A 19,184-nucleotide genomic window follows, 5' to 3' on the forward strand; every position below is an offset into this window, starting at 1 on the left:
AATATGAAAAGGATAAAATATTCAAATACTGGGCTAGTGCAAATTTAAGTTTATCGTTGCCTAATATCATAATTGTGACAATATTTGTAATTAATTATATTGTATTACTATTATAACTGTCCTTGAGATTATGATTGCATTGTATAAACATGTACTTGAGCGATCCAACCCTCACTCCATTGCTCTGCGGCTCTCTACCCCGCTACGGCCCTCGGTGATATCCTTAATCGATTCATTTAAGTATTTCTGTCTAATGAAGAGCAGATCCAGACAATAAGGAATAACATTTTCTATTATTATTATTGCAAAAGTCAGATAGAAGTATTGAGAAGTCAAGCATTTTCAACAGACAGCCAACAGCAAATATTCGTTCGTACTCCACTCAAATATACCTACTATGCCCGATCACTGACCTAGCCCTTCGGCAGAATAATGGAGTTGTCAGCCTTTTTGCGGCCATTTTGTACATAGATGTACGTTTGCCTCGTTGTGTCGATGCCTGATAGTGCTCAGCTGTAGACCCGCTTGAATCATCGGAATTTTCAACTCGGTGAATTTTTACCGAGACTTGCCGCTCCGCTCTCTTTTGGCGCATCGCGCAGAAGCGCCTCCAAGCAGACATTGTTCGGTAAAGGAGATACCTGTCACAGCAAGCAGCGCCAACACAAAGCATTCACAAACCTCTACACCAAACCACACCACATCGCAATGTGCCTGTGGACCTAGCGGCCATTGCTATTGGCCACCCCACTGGGCGACAGGACCTTCTGAGAGATCTAGTGCTATCGCAAGTATTCATCCTTAGGCCTAAGCAGATGGTTTGTCTACGCGGCCAAGCGAGACATGGTACTCTCTATCTCGTAGCTTACTCACAGCAAGGAGAGTCTGCCCTCTGATCTGCTTGGTAGGTTCTTCGGTAGTAGATAACTCTTGGTATTTTCTCAGCAGGAAGGAGTCGTCCAAGGCTTTGTTTCTGTGTCGTAGGTACTGCCGCCACACTGCGCTAGTGAGCAAGCAGAATTATAAGAAACGTTTCGAGCGTTAGTAGTAATGGCAATATGCTGTTGAGGCTTTTGGGAAGACTCCGCGCGTGTAAAGCCTGTACGAGCAGATAGAATCGATGCAGCCATTTTTGGGAGGTACGATCTGATGTCGATTTAGAATGTTATTCCTGAGGTGTGTACCAATGTGCCTGTGTACTTCTCCGGGGGTGTCTGTATACGATGAAATACGTGACATTGATTATGCGTTGCAGTGGTGCCTAGGGAGCACATACCTATCAGTAGGAGTATTTTGAATGGTGGCAGAAAAGTAATACGTAGCAGAGGGCGCTACAGAATGACAACGCTTTGCTAATGCAATGACTAAATTAACAGCGGGCATATTATATAATAGCTAAGCGTATCCTGTGTTCGATCTAAAATTACTTAGCCCGGATATAACGATATCTGTTAAGCTTTTACAAGGAACAGATTTCTTGATTGTACTTGAACGAGATGACTTCGTTCATAGTCCACCTGATTCATAAAAACGTAACGTTTATGATAATTAGGTTCATTTGATCCCTGGTCTACCCATATTAAAAAACTACACATTCAATTGGATATGGACTGCGGCGGCCTGCACCGTTATCCATCGAGTTGAGTTTGCGACAAAAAAATAGGATGAAGTAACTGGGCCAAAATAACTGAGTCCTATGACTGTCGCTATGAATAAAGACTGTTTTCCCAGAACTAAAACAAAAAAGTTGAATTTCTATGCATCGTTTAGTTGCCCCTATGCTATTAATTTGGGCCAGTTTTGACTTGTGCTACAGGATCGTTCTCTAATCCGCACACACGTATGCAGATGTATCTGTGCGGAAAACAACGGGTGTAGGTAATTAATGATAATTATTAGAAAATGTGCCTCGATGTAAGCTCGTATATCTATTGATTACGACAAGTATTTCGCTTGTCTGTGACCGCGTTTCGCAGTCGACAAGGGGGGTCCGTTCAGCTACGCCACAGCCCCGTTTGCTCCTTGCTTATTCTGCGTACTGCTCCACCATATCGAAATTTCCCTATTTCTTCTTTTGATATTCAGTGTGTTTGATTCGACTTACGACCGCAACAATCCAATCAACACAACGAAACGTAGACAACAAACAGTTGCGTTTCTGTCCGACGACAAATGCAACAGCATTAATAACAATAGTGACGGTGAAAATACGTCTTTACATACATACACGATCGAACCGATGCGTAGCCTTAATCAAAAGTCTAAAATGGATCTCAGCATCGATATCGATACCTACTAGTATTTACATATCTGTCTTATAGAGCTCAACGTGTTTGTTGCCCGCGCCTCCTTTCCTCTGTATACGTTTCGAAGAAATTAGATGTCAACACAGCGTGGCGGTCCACCGGCGATGGGTTGGCTACCGAACGGTCGATTCTGTATGTCTCCGAGCGGCTCCCTCTAGGTGAATATCTCCGTCACTCTGAACTGTTTTCGTCTGACTGGCATGTCTATTCGACATTTCTGTCCAGGTGTTTTCCTATAAGTCTGAATTCCGCCTATCAATGTTGAGGGTACCTGTGAGACTGACTGGATGTCGTCTTCAATATTGGGACGACCATGATCGGGCCGGCTGCCGCAGCCGCTACGGTGGCCAATCGATGTTGATAAAAACGTTAAGTTGACAAATCTAAATAACGTCGTGATGGCAGTGCGGGTGCACGCAGGCTATTCCGATTCTGTTGCTACCGCTGTATATATGCGGCAGCTTTGCTTCTATGACCAGTGATCACTAGTGCTGCTGCTGATGCTCATGACGATAACGAAGCTTTAGACAACAACGTAGCATTCGACGACTGCCGCTGTTGTCGGTAGATACCGCAGTTGTATCTCCTTTCAAATCGGCACCAGTGAACGAGCGAAAGCAATGAAAAGTTTGTCCGTGTATATTTGTGTGCCGACCGGTGTCTTCCAAGTGCACAGATTCTATTTACGATAATTTTATTCATCGATTTATCAGAGGAAGATAGTCCTCGCTCACCATGATCCCTGTTGGTACAGACCAGAGCGTGGCCAAGCTGATCCCAGTGGCTCGTCAACCCGGACACTCTTTCTATCTCCCTGAGAGAGTTGCTGCAACACGTATTCTTACGCTGTTCGGTGTTTCATCAACGATGATGACGACGACGACAACTGGAGCAGCAGCACAAATGATGGGAGACTATTGAACATCGCAGCTGAGCTGCGACCCCTCCTCTCCTCCGCCTGTCCACGTTGTGTTCCGTTTTTCTTCCGGCCATTTGCGCTAGAAAACTTGCGAAGGAAACCATACAGGTGAAGTGGCACTGCAGTCACTGTACTAGAAGCCCCACTTGATAATCAATTCTTATGCCGTCAACAAAAATAGAGGAGCTAGCTGAAAGGAAGACGGAACAATTTCTTTGCTGTTCTTCTGCTGGCGAATTAAACGCGTATACGATAAGTTGCCAACAGATTTTGCTATATTCAAATTGACAGACCTACCTAAATGCCAGTTGACGCTCGTGTTTTTTTTGCATAGAACGCGATTAAATTTGAACTTTGGGATGCAATAAATATTGTTGAAAAAACAGCGATTATTTTTCATGAGATTTCCTATCGTTTTTCTTTTGTTTCATTGAAATGTAGGAAATTTTTGTGTGTTGATCTATCAATCTGTATCAAATTGTGTATGAGGTCGCATTAGTACGCGTGTGACAGATGGATGCAGCAGACGACTAGCCCGGGTTAAGCCGTCCTGCACCAGCCAAGTTGAAGAGTCCGACGTACCGTACCGGCTACAGACGTAGCGTAAACCCTACAGCGTCTACCGTTAGATGGCTGCCTACGGCGGTACTGATTAGTGATAATTAGTAGCTATCTTGATAAACGTTTAATGAATCTCGAAGGATAACTGTTTGTTTGGATTGACTACAACGACGGTTGGTGTCGGAGACTTGAATGAGAATTAGTTTATCGGATATTGTTTCGCCTAGTGCTAGTATCTATTGCATACACGGGCGGCTTGCGAATAGAATGTTCGAGTTATATTTTGACCGGCATAGCTCTAGTCGGCAGTCTAAGGGTCAACACGATTTCCCCCACTTGTCATCTGCTTACGAATAGCGTGCCGCAGCTAAGTACCGAAAAAAGGTAATTTCCGATTAGAAATTAGCACGCTGCTGGAAATTACAAACGCTACCGAATAAATGTCTAGCTGAAACTATCTCATATATATATTTTAGGCACGTTATGAATGGGTGACCCACCGAAAGGGGTTATAGCAAAACGGATTTGTGTGCTTAACAAAAGTGACTAACGGAGTTTGTACTGATTTCTTCGATCTGTGCTACGTGGCGAATTGTGTTAAAAGAAAGCTGAGCATGGCAGAGCTTTTGCTTGTCGCACCCATTGATGTGTAACTTGATTACATCTTCCGACATGTATCTTTTTTATAAATAGATAACGAAAGTTGGAAATAACATGTTCGGCGAAATTGGGTCTTTTACATCCCTACCAGTTGTCTACCGTTGTCATCAGTTTCCCGCAAACAACATTGTGATAATCAGGCTTTTTGAAGCTAACATTGCTTGATTTTCTAACTCGTTCTGTAGAACTATATATATATATATATATATATATATATATATATATATATATATAGTTATAGAGAACGAATATTTCGAGTGGCGACACCGATTGTGCTACTAGCCGCTAATACTCGAAAACGAAGGCGTTTTTAAGTTAACCCAGAAGTGGCTGTAAAGTGAATAGTTTCGAAATGATAGGAAACGGCTAACCTTTAGCTGCCACGATATGTAAGGGCTTGCAATTAAAACCAGGTATGGTTGCTTTGGATATGGTTTAAAAGCAATACCTTGCAACTGAGCTGTTAGAGTTTCTGGAGACTTTATTCATCTCCCATTTAAGCGAGTACATTAGATAAATAAACGCAGAGAGTAGTGCGCTTTGTGCTTATTGTCAGAGACAATATACAAACCAAATTTTGCATGCATCATAGCCTTTCAACCCTAAGTCTATTATAAGTTACTCTTTATATCGGCTCAGATAGTGACTGAGTCACGTCTCTAGCCATACGTCGCATAAAACATGCGCTCATAGTACTATCGACAGCTAGAAACAGTTACGTACTTAATGGACAAGAAGTAACGCGGATAGGGGAACTCTATGGGTGAACGCGGCAGAAAAACTTATTTGTTTATAGCTACGGAATGCTGCTTCTCTCGACGGTACTATCGAATATAAATAGATGGAATGAACAAGCATGCGTAAGACAAAAGCAAACGACGAAGTGCGAAAGCTGCCAAAATAACATCGAGACAGCGTCGACGAGAAAATTTGCTTCGCTCTTTATGTTTAGTTCGGTTCGCTTCAATTTGGTTATATGGTGACTCGACTCTTGGCGATGTCCCTGTCTTGAACCCGGACTTAGAGGGGCTGTCCCGGGGCAGAAGGCCCAGGTAGACCGGTTGCTCTTGTTACAGTCAACGAGCCAGACATGGTTCGGCCGATCGATTCCGATGTCGTTCAGAATAGATGTCTGACGCTTGAGCGGCGGCAACGCCAGCTAATCATGGCAAGAAAAAGATAGAGAGCGGGCGTTTGCTCGCTGGGTGTGACTCCTGCTGTGAAGAACCGCGAACCAGCGCTCAAGTAAAGGCGGCAATGGCGGCGGCGATAACACTACTAACAGCCGCAGCTATAGCAAAAACAGAAGGAAAAGCCGTCGCCGCACAACAACAGCAATCGTTCCTGATCGCCGTAGTTCTTAACGCTCATCAGCGGTCGCCGCATCGTCTTTTCGCCATCGTCAATTTAGCCGTCTACGAGAACAAATCGACGAAATAGATCGACACGACTGCTGCTGGACGCTGCTGCCTGGATCTCTTTTTGGCCAGCGCGCATATCGACTGGAGCAGATGACCGTCGCACCGCCGAACCGATGCATCTCGCAGTTGACGTTGCTGTTGTCGTCGTCTTGGTTCTTTTTCTGTTGCATTCGAGATCTTCGAAAGGAACTGCAGGGTGTACCAACAGATTGACGTCGTTTTATTAGACCACTTGTCGAGCAATCAGTGCAGTTGTCCCTCTGTGCGCCTTTATCGACAATTGTAACGCATGCATATAAGTACGAAGGCTTTGAACTTTAGGCATACCACCCTCATAACACCCGCCTTTCCTATTGAGCCCCTCTACTATATACACCCACGAATACAACTTTGCTTCTGCCCATAGAACTAGCGCCATCGACGTAGCTCGCACTCAAAATACATAGCTAACTGTCGTCTGAGACAGGGTATCTGCATCAGACTGTAGCAGCTTAAAAACGACGTCAAAAGTCACCGAAACCCGTGGCCGTCAAGTCGAAATAGACTACAGCGTTGTTTCCGCGTTACGCCACTGATACAAGGCTGTGGACGGGACAGCGGCAACAGCGACACTGATGGTGGCGCTCTTTGTCGTACGTAGTGTGGTACATTTGGTGTCTTCCACTTATTGCTTGCCCCTCCATATATCAAAGTCGTACCTGATTCTGCTACGGCTGATCGTCGTTGTCTTACACGATAACCTTTTCCGCTCGAGATAACTGAGGACTAGGGTTGGCTAATTTCTGGGCTTCGGTATGACCCGTGCTTTTATTCCTCAAGTATTCTTTAAATGAACTCGAATGCTGCACTTCTCGCGTATAGCGGCCGTTCTTCTATTGGTCTTGTCAATGTTCTATTCTACAATGATATTGTCTATGTTGTTTAGATAGAGCCGGGAGTATTGTTGCATACAGAGATTTTACACGATCACTAAAACGGACATTTTCTCGAAAGAAAGGCCCCTATGGCGGTAATAATTATGATCATTATTATTGCTCACTACCATCATTATTACTAAACATAAGAATGGCCGTTGCACTCTACATACATACATTTGAGTTGCGACATATTGTTGAACTTGAGTTGTAGATAATGACCGCAATATATCATAATCGTCCTAAATTTTGTGAATATTATTCTAATACACCTTTGCTGTGCCTTGTCTATCTGTGTGGTCGATCTGAGTGAAGATCCGTTTCTGCAAAACAATGCGAACCCGCATCAAAGGACGATGAATGAAAGGCCACCGTGTGGTCACGGCGTCCTTACCAGATCAATAAAAGCGAGTGTGGCTGTCGCTAATTTACTTAAAAGGACGACCAGAATGTCCTGTATTTTATGGAAAGTACATAGAAGGCAAACAGGACAGCGCGCCGCATACCGTTGTCGCCACCTAAAGATCGCTTCATATATAACCATCATTATTTGAGCTCGTATTTAGATCCAGCATTGTTATTTGTAACTACAGTGGGACATCAATACCGTTGTATAGTGATGAACTAAGGCCACCAATTGAGAGTTGTCCAGCTGACCTCGCACGTTCGTAGCCTTGTCGGTCAGTGTTTGTATGGATCTGCCTTCATGGGAAGAAGGTAAGGCCTGTACCCATGACCATTGTGTATTTTAACATGTAACGCGTATAAAATTAGATATAATTAGCGTTTTATTACCCTTAGCATCAGCATCACTGTTGGTCGCATATATTTTAACATAACATAGACTTCTACTCAATAGAATAGCAGCAGCACAATATACCAGAATTCTCTCTGACACCGGTGTGTTTTATAGAATAACAAAGATTTCCGTTCCCCTTTTATCATCTAGCTGTGACCCGCCCATTTTTTTTTCGTGCGACATAAATATATTAACCATCGCAACCCAAGGCGGGAACATTGTTAACGGGAGCCAGCCAGGACATCAGCATCGAACACGACATGACACAGCCTTACTGCGAAGGATAAAGGTAGCTCGTGAAGCATGGCATTTGTTGACCAGTGAAGCTGTAAAGCACATGAAACTTCAGTACCAACAGCATCACCAGTAGCTCAAGTTCAAGAAATACAATTGGAAATTTTAGTAATCTCGATTTGAGTATTTATTGAAGAATATATGGGAGATCCGTTTGCAAACCGTTTGCCGCATCAGAACAGATTCTCCCTAAGAATCCGTTGTGGAATCCAAGTGTAGGACTACCATTAATCTCAAGAGCGACCTTCGGTGTTGTAAGTAGCCCTAACCGCGATCCTCTATAGAGAACTTACAAGACTTGGAAAACCTATCATATTGATCTATCTATTCACTACCGAGGCTTTGAGTCTGTTTGTTTGATTTCAATCGACCTTCCGAAGCGGTCGGATCAGGCTGATTTTTGGCAGTTCGCTACCGGATACTGGAATAGAGCTGCGCGTAAGATAAGGCTAGTCAGATATTTTTCCGAAGCATAGAGTGTCCTTACGCTAAGATCTCGAAGAACGAAAACATAACATGTTATTCCATGTAAGAAGGGTTGTTCTTGATCACAATAGGAAACTCTTCCCGGGCTGAATCCAAATGCTACACATACACACCTAAGATAGATTTCTGAAATGGTCAAAACCCATTGAGAGGTTCATCTCACCCACGTAAAGGTTAGGTGAAAACGCGTTTCGAGCTACTTTCAAATGTTTCTTTTGGAACGAATCTCTGATTAGTCTTTGATAGGAACTTGCAGTGATTGATCCGACGAACATCTTTTCTAAACAGTTTCAACAGTTATGTTTTTCAACAATATTCTGTAGAATATTTCATAATATAAAAATATTTTTTTACGCAAATAACAACTTTGCTGACGCTAACTTTACACCGGTTGATAGATCTAGACCCGTTGACTAAAAACGCAATATATTCTCCTATACCTGAAATTGATGTTTTGACGTTAAAAGGGCCATAAACTAAATGTGGCAGTCGCTTGTCCTGATACTGAAGAAAATTTTTTAAATGAAATTCTATGTAGGGGTATCTTCTTGCGTCGATAAACAACCCTCGATAAGCTGAATCGAAATGCGATACACGTTTATATATTGGATGTTCGATATTAGGATAGAAAACGGTGTTTCGACTATGAAAACTTAACACGATGCTCTCTATGAAAGCGCTTTCACTGACGCCAGCCGACAGATCTCGACCAGTTGAATAACATGTTACACATATAACTGAATTTGATATTTCTAAGTAAAAACTGCAAAAACCATATTGCTCGTACCTGTTTTCCTGCGTAGTATAAAAGTGAAAACGCGTTTTGTGAACGAATTTCTAACACATGTCGATTGAAAAGTTAAACATCAGATGTAGTCAAATCACTTTCAAATAAAAAAGCCAAGTAAATATATGTAAACACTTATTATCAGAAAAATTCAACAGAAAACAGACAAAAAATCAAGTTTTATCGACCTCTCAGAAACAGAATCAATACATTAACGAAAGCATATCAATTACTCGTTTCTTCATCTAATATAATACATCCAATTATTGAAAAAATAATTAAAAAGAAGCAGGTCTTGGTGACGTCCCTGGGCCGGTATCAATTAACTAGCCGACTCCATTAAAAGTCGGCGAAAAGCTGACTTGACATCACACATGTTTCTTGATGTTCGGCCGATGGCCGACCTATTTACGTGCGTCCCGGAAACGAAGTCAGCAAGTCAACGCTAAAAAAATTCATAATCATGCTGTAGGAATGTACCACAAGTGAGCATAGCACGAGCGGGACAAATCTAGAGTTAGCTGAAGCCCCTGACGATGAGGCCATAGAATTATTTGCAGTTGGGTTATGAATTCGGTAAAGGCGGTTATCGCAACAAGATCACCGTTAGTGTGCATTCGAGTTAAAGCTTTCGTTAGCGTAACGAATCAGATTAGATAAATCAGTTAACGCAGAAGTCCGCTTTTCACTGCGAAACTTGGAGAGCTGGATGAATTGGCGAAGTACCGTCCACGCCTTTTCTGCGTCAAGGTTTGCGCGGGACATTCTGACTCGTCATCATTTTTCAAATTTTAGCTTCTGTTTCTTCGACACATGATGACGCGTAGGCTAGCGAACTTCATCATGCTTTCTATTGCTTCCTTGACCGTCGTTGAGTACGCGCTCCAATAATACGCCAGATTTTGCCGGATCGCATTCAATGCTGCTCAGTGGATGATCGTACACCCAACCCCGTCTCCTCTTTTTTGCCAAGCTTTGCCACACATGTCGGGAACAGGCCGGCGTCGGCCAGTTTCGTGTTACGTTGTTCGCGCGCGGGTGCCATACGGGCATTCTCCGTACGGTCAATAATAGCATGTGGCGATGCTTGGCATCAGGATGCGTGTCTATGATCCTGGTCGAGCTCTAGACTTCAGAATGATCTGAACAGCCATTACCGATGTGACCTTGCTTTGATAGTTAGTACTCGCCATAATTTTTTCCGTCCATTCACCATAATGACTGATAAGTGACCGTCAGCAACAGCAGAAACCGAAAAAACTACAGTGGCAGTAGCTCTGAGGAATAAAAGGAAGCATAAAAGAATGTCATAAAAAATTGGAAAACAGACGGGGACCAAAGTAAAATAAAACAAAAATAAAGTTATGACTATTCAAGAAGAAACGTAAACCGGTGGAGCACTTAAAACCCACAAAAGTATGATGGCCAAAAACAAAAGTTAACCCGTCGTCGTTGCCGTTGCAATGGAGACAACTTTAAAAAATGTACATATGGTTGCTATAGCCGTAGTAGTAGAAACGAGCGAAATAATGAAAGGCAAGCTAAAAGAAAGACCAAGTTTTTGGTACACACCGCTCTCAGAAATAAACAGCCAGAGCCTAAGGACGATACAAACGACCAAACGGTAACTAGTGACAGTGAGTGTCTGGTAAAGACTGCGAAGTACCACTGAAAGCAATGTCCGCCCTTGTATCGGTACAATATGTAAAAGAATTACGCGTGGGCCAATTCACAGTAAGAGCAGGAAAGAAGATCAACAGGAAAAAAATCTAAAAGCTTTAATTTGCGTTGGATACGCTCTTTAAAAAAAGATATATATAAGAAAGGTGGAATTGAAGTACACGCTGAAGTGGAAGATTAACAAGATACGTGAAAGAGGTCGAGGCAACGGCTGACAGTAAAGCTTAAAGCGCTTGAGTCCCCCTTATATTGTTGCGAAGAATGAATTCAGAAGTTAAAATACTGATCGGCGATGTCTGATATTTATAACGATCATAGAACAAGTTACTGATGATGAAATAATTTTAGCATTATATAAGTATAGTTTTCAAGGTTGAGGCTACTCAAAAGTAAGCGTTCCTCAAATAAGAACTTTGTATGAGGTGATTCCTGCCAAATCATTTTCATACGCAACGGCTTCTCACACACCCCAAGAGACAATCAACTTACGAGTTGACTGACAGTGAGGCAAATTACGTAAAAAACGCTGTGTTTATACATACATAAAAAGATGCATGCAAATTTATTTGATTTCATTCTGTATTATATCGAGAAAATAAACTCAGATGCATCAACAATCATATTTATAAGGTGGGCCATTGCAATTTGAACACACTTTGGCAGGCTGTTTGTCGTAGTAAACACGCGTTTATTAGCTATTCGTGCCCTAAAAAGGCCAGTTCTTTCTAGAACAAGAAGCAAACACACTATGGCAAAACCAGTACATCCTTCTAGTAATTTGAGCGAGGATAAAGTGTTGTCGAATGTGTTCACAAATTTATGATATAAACTCTTATGTTCTATAGTTGTCGGTCTGCAAAATTACTACGCGGCCTCTGAAAAATCCGAAGAAAACTTTTAGGATGCAAATCGGCACGTTAGCGGGCTGACAATAATCGGTATCGCTTGACGCATGGCGACTGTCAAAAAGTTGTTTGCAGACTAAAAACTGAATATTTTTAAAATGACTAGTGAATCGTTTAGGTCCAAAAGTGGGCATATAATTATGGTGAATGATAGTTGCGCTGAACTGTCGAGAAGTATATTTCCAGAATATGAAAAAAATTTTGCAGAAATATTTACTCTCGATTAGATGGGTCCTAGGAATAACTTACGAGAAAGGTACGGATTTAGATGTCACGCCCCGAATATACATTGTTATACTGATGGTTTCACCGCCTTTACTCGGAACTTGACAATTCCAGCAAAACTTTCTGTATAAGCAGTGACACATGCGGCATAAGCATCTCGGCGGCTCTAACGTGAACGCTAGAACTGTCGTACATATGTATACTTAGCTTCGTACATAAAACAAAGGCACCTGTATATGAACCTAAGTTGCCTGGCAGCTGTTTTTAAGGGTACGATAGTATAAATATATTCACGTATGTACCTTACTTATCGCCTCAGTAATCTCCCAGATCTTCTCATCTCGTAATGAGCTGCTCCGATACGAGCGCGAAACGGGTCCAAGTGAAACGAAACTGTAAGAAGCGTCATACAAGCTAAAACAACAATTAACATCGGCCGCCTGTCCGCCAATGTGCGCCACGAGAAGCAGCGGCTAGCAGACGACGAGAAATATTCATTGTAAAGCACTCTGACAGCAGCAGAGAAGGGCAAGAAGTTCTCTGAAGTCGGTGTTACAAAACGAACCAACGCTTTTGCCGCTACCAGCTCATCAGCTGCTTCTGAATTAGCAGTAGCAACAAAAGCAAGAAGCAACATCAGCGAACGAACTCGTGGCGCAACAGTTACGATGGCAGGCGGCACTACCGGCGGCCGCCCGCCCGCCGCAGATAAGCTGGGTGATGGCCGTATGGGAGCCTGGGGCGAGAAACGAAGAGGCCGTCCCAAGCCCTCGCTTGACTGGCTTGGTTCTTTTCGGTTGTCTGGAGCGGTGACAGAATATAACTTTTGCTACCACTGCTATTACTGTCGTTCTGATAATGACGGCGGTTTTACGGTGGCCAATACTGTTTCTCGGCTGACATAGACGAGAAAACACACTGGAAACAGCCAGTGCGACAACACCGACAGTAACAACAATAACAACAGCAACAACCATAGTAACTTGAATTGCGCTAGGGCCGATGCATGTACCCGCGTCGTTGCGGCTCCTGGCTTTCTTTTTTTTTGTCGGAAGGAGAAGCAAAAGAACCGACGACGACGACAATGCGACCCGACGCAATGACCGATGCGAATATCCAGCAGCAGCACGATTTGTTCAGTTGTTGGCGTTGCCTTGAAGTGCACCACCGATGTCAACTTTCGTCGTTGTCGTTGCTAGCGTTATTGTTGACAAACTTGTAGTAGTAACAAAAGGGTTTTGTCATCTGCTACTAATGCTGCTGCTGTTATTACTGGTGATCGCTGATCTACACTTCTAATTGGCAGGTTGCAGTAGGCACCGTAAAAGTTACCTCATCGTAGCACTCTGGTGCTCATTTCCCGGTCGCTCGACGCTCCGTATGAAAATGTATGTACGCGTAAGTGTCGGTTGGTGTCTGTCTGTTTGTCTAAGTGATACGTTGCTCCTTTCTCTGTGAGAGGAGTTATAGTTCTATCCACGTTTGTCTTCTGTAACGCCTCGTAGAACTTGGCGTACGATGCAGAGAATAGAATAGTATAGCCCGAGTTACCAGCTAATTCAACGAGCAAGAGAACTTATTCTGTTGCGAACGTCGAAGTCGTCACGAAGACTTCTCTAGCTACTTATATCGTTGCTTATAGCTTCTATATCTATTTCTGCTACTGTTGCTGTTTTAGCTGTTGTTGCCGCTCCTTCTGACGTTAACAAACTGGAGTCACTGGCCTGCTGTTTGTGCCTGAGCACTTCACTACGCTGACGAACCAACGAGCAGCTCATAGTTTACATCAGGTACTACAGAGGCGACTCTTTAACGAGAGGACGAAACAGTCTCAGCCAAACGGCCACATAAACACATGAACGAAAGGCGGATAGAAATAGCGCCCTAGACGTGGTGGGGACACCAATTAGCATTAGGTTTGGTATGATTATATTTTGGTGCCGGCTGGGTTCCTGCGAGCTAGAAGGGACGGTCCGGCGGCACAGCGGATGTCTCAGACTACTTTAGTGATGACGAGAACAACGACAAAAAAAGAACAGAACAAGATTAAAAAGAAGGCTCATAAAAAAATTGCGATAACGGTTATAGACAGATAAGAGTGAATTGTCGATCAGCTGTTGGCCTATCCATATCGATAGATTGCGCAGTTCAAACGTTTAACACATGAAGGCAGTTCCTTCAATCGTAGGTAGTTAGGGTGTGTTGTAAAATAAATTTACTCTTCTGTTACAACGATGAGCACAAGAAAGGTGTAACTTGGAGAGACTGCTTCACGTGGTCCGAAATAGTGCGATGCAGGCTTCAGATGTCTCGTCATGTTTTTTTTGCAGACAGAACTTCTTCTCGCACGAGCGATTACTATAAAGACTCCATAATAAGGCAGAGTAAATATATCCAAATGTAGAGGGGAAAAGTGGGTGACATATTGAAGTTCAGCTGAGAATAGATGTGGTTAACGGGAGTCGTACCATGACCGAAAGATTCCTACTCTTCTCACGAAGCAGTGCTACAGTTCTGTTCCAGTATATTAAGCGATAACTTTGTGTATACCAGTTTGTGACTGAAGACCTTTAAAGATTCATAGATGTTCGCTGATGAAGGCAGATTTGCTTTGATGTAGCCACTTGGGACAAAAAAATTGTTTTACAGACTTTAGAGGAATGGTATTTAAAATCGATTTCTTTAAGAATAAGAATTCGTGGGATAATTTATGAAAAACCTGCTAATACATATTGCCAGCAACAAAAATCGAGTGAAACCCATGACGCCTCCCGCAAATTTGCGGCTTTTGTCAAAGGGGGTTTGCTCCCGTATCGGATTAGTCTTTTGTTAATCTGTCAAGAGGTTAAAGACTGTGTCTGTTAAATAGCGAGTTCATCTAAGTAAAATACTTGAGGCGACCGGGGTCATACACTTCCTGCGGCAGCGCAATATCTCCAGCCGAAAGTAATAGATCGTTGTATCAGTTAAGTGCGCCAAACTTCGAGCATTTTTAAGGATCTGTACAGTTCTTCTGTGCTACTTATGAAGGCAGCGCTTAAATAGCTTTTTTACAGATACGATATGGGGCTATCACTGCCAAAGTCACCGGCGCCGTTCATTGATCACGCCGGGAGTATTAGCTTATGGGAGACGATAAGAAAGAGGCGGCGTAGGCACAAGGTGAGGACAGCCCGATTTTGGATATTCGCTGGTGGATCCTCAGGTTCTCGAGCATAACGGCAAGTATTGTCAAAGCCGGCGTCTTGCAAACCTTCCGATTGCCAAGCACAATATGAAGCCCACGAATGGATGATAAGTCCACAGAGCAGCACCCAAGCCTCGTTTAAAGTTAAAGGAGTGCCGATCGTTCGACTCGTTTCCACGTAGGGTGGCGGTTAACTTTGTCCTGTTTATCTGTACGTTACACTCGTTCTGGGGCCACCCTCTGTTCTTCATGCTGTCGCACCTCAGACTAGAAATAAGGATGAAAGTAGTAGCATCAGACCAAAACAAAGTTACGACAGCGGGGAGGACGACTTGAGAAAATGGAGCCTAAACCGTTTGTTTCATCCATGTACGCTTAACAGGCCAGTGGCTTTTGTGAGCAAAGGCCGCTGATCGGTGTATAAATTAACAGTATACGGATCAGCAAGGTCTGAGTGCTGATTCTGGTGTTAGACACAGGAATAAGCAGAAACCGTGGCATCAGCAGTAGCGACGAACAATACAAGATACAACCGTGGTGTGTGCAACGCCAAAACGTTTACGAAGACGCGTGTTGACGCGACCAGATCAGAGTGGGGCGTTCCCAAGTTCCGTATCTTCTGTGCGATCTGCCTGTTGCTCTTATACGTACCCCCTCCTTGATTGCTTCAGTTGCTGTTCTTTTGGCCAATGCTATAGTTTACACATAGTTCGCATATTTTTGAGAACGCGCCCTATCACCAATCTTGGTATTGTTTCTGAGGAGAAATCGATGCTAATAGCGGCAGTTGCGGCGAGTTCAGTGATCCCTATAAGTACACAAGCAAACGTTACTTTTAATTCTTTAAATGTTCTATCGTCCAGTTGTTGAGATAAGTAGAAGGAATCGAGAGAGAAACGAAGAGTAATTAATCTCGTCTCCAATTAACCAATAACTAATAATTTACGCTGACAAAATACTTTTCCCACTATGCATGGCAGCGAACTATAATATACGGGTTTGGTTTAAGTAGTGCTGAGTTAGACTGCATGGATTTAAGGACAAGTCTCTCCGTGATCAAAGAAGAAGGTAAAGGAAAAAAATTATTCCAGTAGTCTACACGAGCCAATTTTCATCCAATTAGTTCTCATAGAATCACTTCATCTTTATATCACCTATCATCACCAAATTATGACTATCGTGACTTAACAGCTATGCTTATTTTGACATTTTCTACCCCAGAGCATTTCGTAAAAGGACGGAAACCTTTCTTTTTTTTACTTCAGGCATTTTCCATTATTGTTTTGCTGCGTCGATTTCATTTTTTAAATGTAGGTATCCAAACATCACATTCACTATAGTACCTGTGTATTTTTTTCCAAGTGCTCCCTTAAGCAAAGGCTATTAAACGATGTCTAATAATCCAGGCTACAAATTCTATATATATTTTTCAGAACGTCGCGAACTGCCCTATACATATATATTCAGGTGCAATATTTCGTCCTATGATAATCGCTTCTCTACCGGTTGACACTATCTTTGATCTGTGTCGGCTGTCGCCTCGTTGTTTTTCCCTGTTATTCTCGGTTGATCATCCTTTCTCTTCCTAAGATGAGGCTCTGCACTTTGTTTGCACAAACGCTTTACTTGCTAATAGCTGCTTCCTCATCGGTTCCCTTTGGCAGTTGGTGCAATTTTTTGCCGCCACGAGACCATGACGGATCACGATCATCGTAAATTGTTTAAAAAAGTCTAATGGAACAAATGCAAACGGGAGATCAGAGTCGAGTCAACTCGGCCACATCAGCGAGGCAGACACAACAAAAACGAGGCAGCGACGTCAGGATGGAATGACACTTTTGACGCTATCTGACACAGGAGTGCGAAGGAAAAACGCACAGAGGAAAGTTTGTTGTCACCGGCGTTTCCATCTGTTGAGCATAGTTCTATTCCGTTTGTTGTCGCGGTCGTTGTCGTCGTCTTCATCCAATATTTTAGCAGCGCTAGAAGGCGACGTTTGTGTCAATTTACACAAACGGCGTAAAAAAAGGTCGAGGAAACGTGGAAGATCTATTGCTGCAGCCGCTGCTGCTATTAGCGTCGTTTTGAACGGTGCACTGTTGTCTTGGTGTTCATTTCTGGAACGCACGGAAACGGTCGTAAAGGAAAGACCGTCAGAAAACGGAGTTCTGCGGCTTCTGCGTATGGCGGCGACGGGTCGATTTTGCCCGTAGAAAACGGAGAAGAAATAGGAGACAGGGAGAGAGGAATTCACTCTATACACATATAATTTAAGTGACACGTTCGTAGAGTTGTGATCTGTGCGCGTGTATGTGGCTGTGAAGGCGCGCATCTATTGCATACTTCTAGCCGCGTCGTATCACCTGTCAACCTATTGTGTCGTGACCGGCACATGGCAGCCCCAATGCCGATGATAATGATGGTCACAATGATCCGGCTTAAGCTGTCGCCGCTGCTACAGCTGCACAATAACAGGCATAGGCAACAGCTATACAGCAGTGACTGGGAATGAAAGCGATGACATTACCCACACACAAACGAGACGAAGACTCACGCGACGGAAGCCCATGGAAGAGTCGGCAAGAGGGGATGCGCACTCAAAAGACGATCGTAATGATGGTGGAATCTATGTATTTCGCAGGATATTCACGCACGCGACTATGTAATGCCACCAGAACTAGCAGCAACGGCAAGCTACATGCAATTGCCTTCTAACAGCAGCTCTATTAGCGTTTATTTAATGGAGAATAAACTCAAACGCAGATGCAGAACAAACACCTTAGCCGCATCAAGTACGTTTGAAGAAATAGTAGAATCAGTCTAAGGTCGGCCACATGGAAGGCTTTCGGCTTCAATAAGTGTCTGTCCCAGATTTTTAAGCAAATACGTTATTAACAGTAAAGCCTTATATACACACTGCCTTTACACTTGAACTACTTAAAAAAACAAGCAGAGCATGCACTCCTACGCAGAACATTTGTAAAGGTACGTAACGTAAAAACTATTCTTCATTCAAAACAGCATATTAAATTCTAAAAGATATCAGAATTAAATACAGTTGAACAACCATCGCAATAATCGCAGCACAATACAGTATTGGCCGTGGCCGTTTTTTACAATGTTGAATATCTTCGACTGCTTTTTTGCCGTATTTTCGTGGTATCGTAATTTAACCACACTTACTTGAAGCAGCACTAGCTACCTCTTACGTAGATATATATATATACAATACGATGTCTCAATTGGTCATACTTCTAACCCATTGATTCATACAGCCATATTCATTGCGGCATTTCGATGAGCGCAGACGCTATGGGTGGTACAATATCGGCGACGATAACACTCGGGGATGTCGTTGAAAACAAGATATATATTGTGTTTTACGCTGGTCGTTGCGTCTAATGAAGAATGCGGTGTACATGGAACGCCGTTGTAGCCCAAGTTCCGTTCACGCTACGCTTTCCATTTGTCTCTCAGCCTTGCTCTTTCTTAGCTGGCCGCTTAATGCTGTTGACATTCTATATATATATATATATATATATATATATATATATGCAGACAGACACAGAGAAAGAGAGAAGCAGGCGCTTGGCATCGTTCCACCGGTGCGAATCGATGCCGTAGGCGTTATTCATAGGATAATTAAATATTGAAGGATAGAAATATACGATGTCCGACGTAGGAAGGGCATGCATAGCGGTGTGCCGGAATCAAATCGGCAAAGTTGTCAGGGAAGGCGAATAGTAATGATAGCCAGGTTAATTTCTCTTTTGCGGTGATTTGTTTTGGAGTCGGTAAGAAACAGTAGTTCGATGACCAGTTATCCTCGATGCGGTCAACTTGGCCGCACCGTTAGAAGACTCGGTGCAGATTTCCTACGGCTACTTTGTCCGACACGTTTTATGATGAGCGAACTTGAACACGCAAGCCTCAGCATCTGAGCAGAAAACAGTATCACAAGGTTCTCTAACATCTGGTCCGGACTGTGAGAAAACAAATAACGCAATAACCGATCGTCGATTTCATACTGTGTTTCACTG

The 19,184-nt window shown here is 43.1% G+C and overlaps 1 protein-coding gene and 1 long non-coding RNA gene across 2 annotated transcripts in view; one reads left to right on the top strand and one right to left on the bottom strand.

The window, feature by feature from the left end:
* LOC147758858 (uncharacterized) overlaps nucleotides 1-19,184 on the bottom strand; it is a 43,972-nt gene that overhangs the window by 10,785 nt on the left and 14,003 nt on the right. The window contains exon 2 of the long non-coding RNA XR_015319505.1: nucleotides 12,260-15,952. This is a non-coding gene — a long non-coding RNA (uncharacterized LOC147758858). The remainder of the gene's footprint in view (nucleotides 1-12,259; nucleotides 15,953-19,184) is intronic.
* ft (cadherin-related tumor suppressor fat) overlaps nucleotides 1-19,184 on the top strand; it is a 55,666-nt gene that overhangs the window by 6,267 nt on the left and 30,215 nt on the right. The window lies entirely within an intron of this gene.

The sequence above is a fragment of the Varroa destructor genome, unplaced genomic scaffold (assembly GCF_002443255.2).
Source record: "Varroa destructor unplaced genomic scaffold, Vdes_3.0 BEIS01000001.1, whole genome shotgun sequence".
In the NCBI taxonomy this organism is placed as follows: Eukaryota; Metazoa; Arthropoda; class Arachnida; order Mesostigmata; family Varroidae; genus Varroa; species Varroa destructor.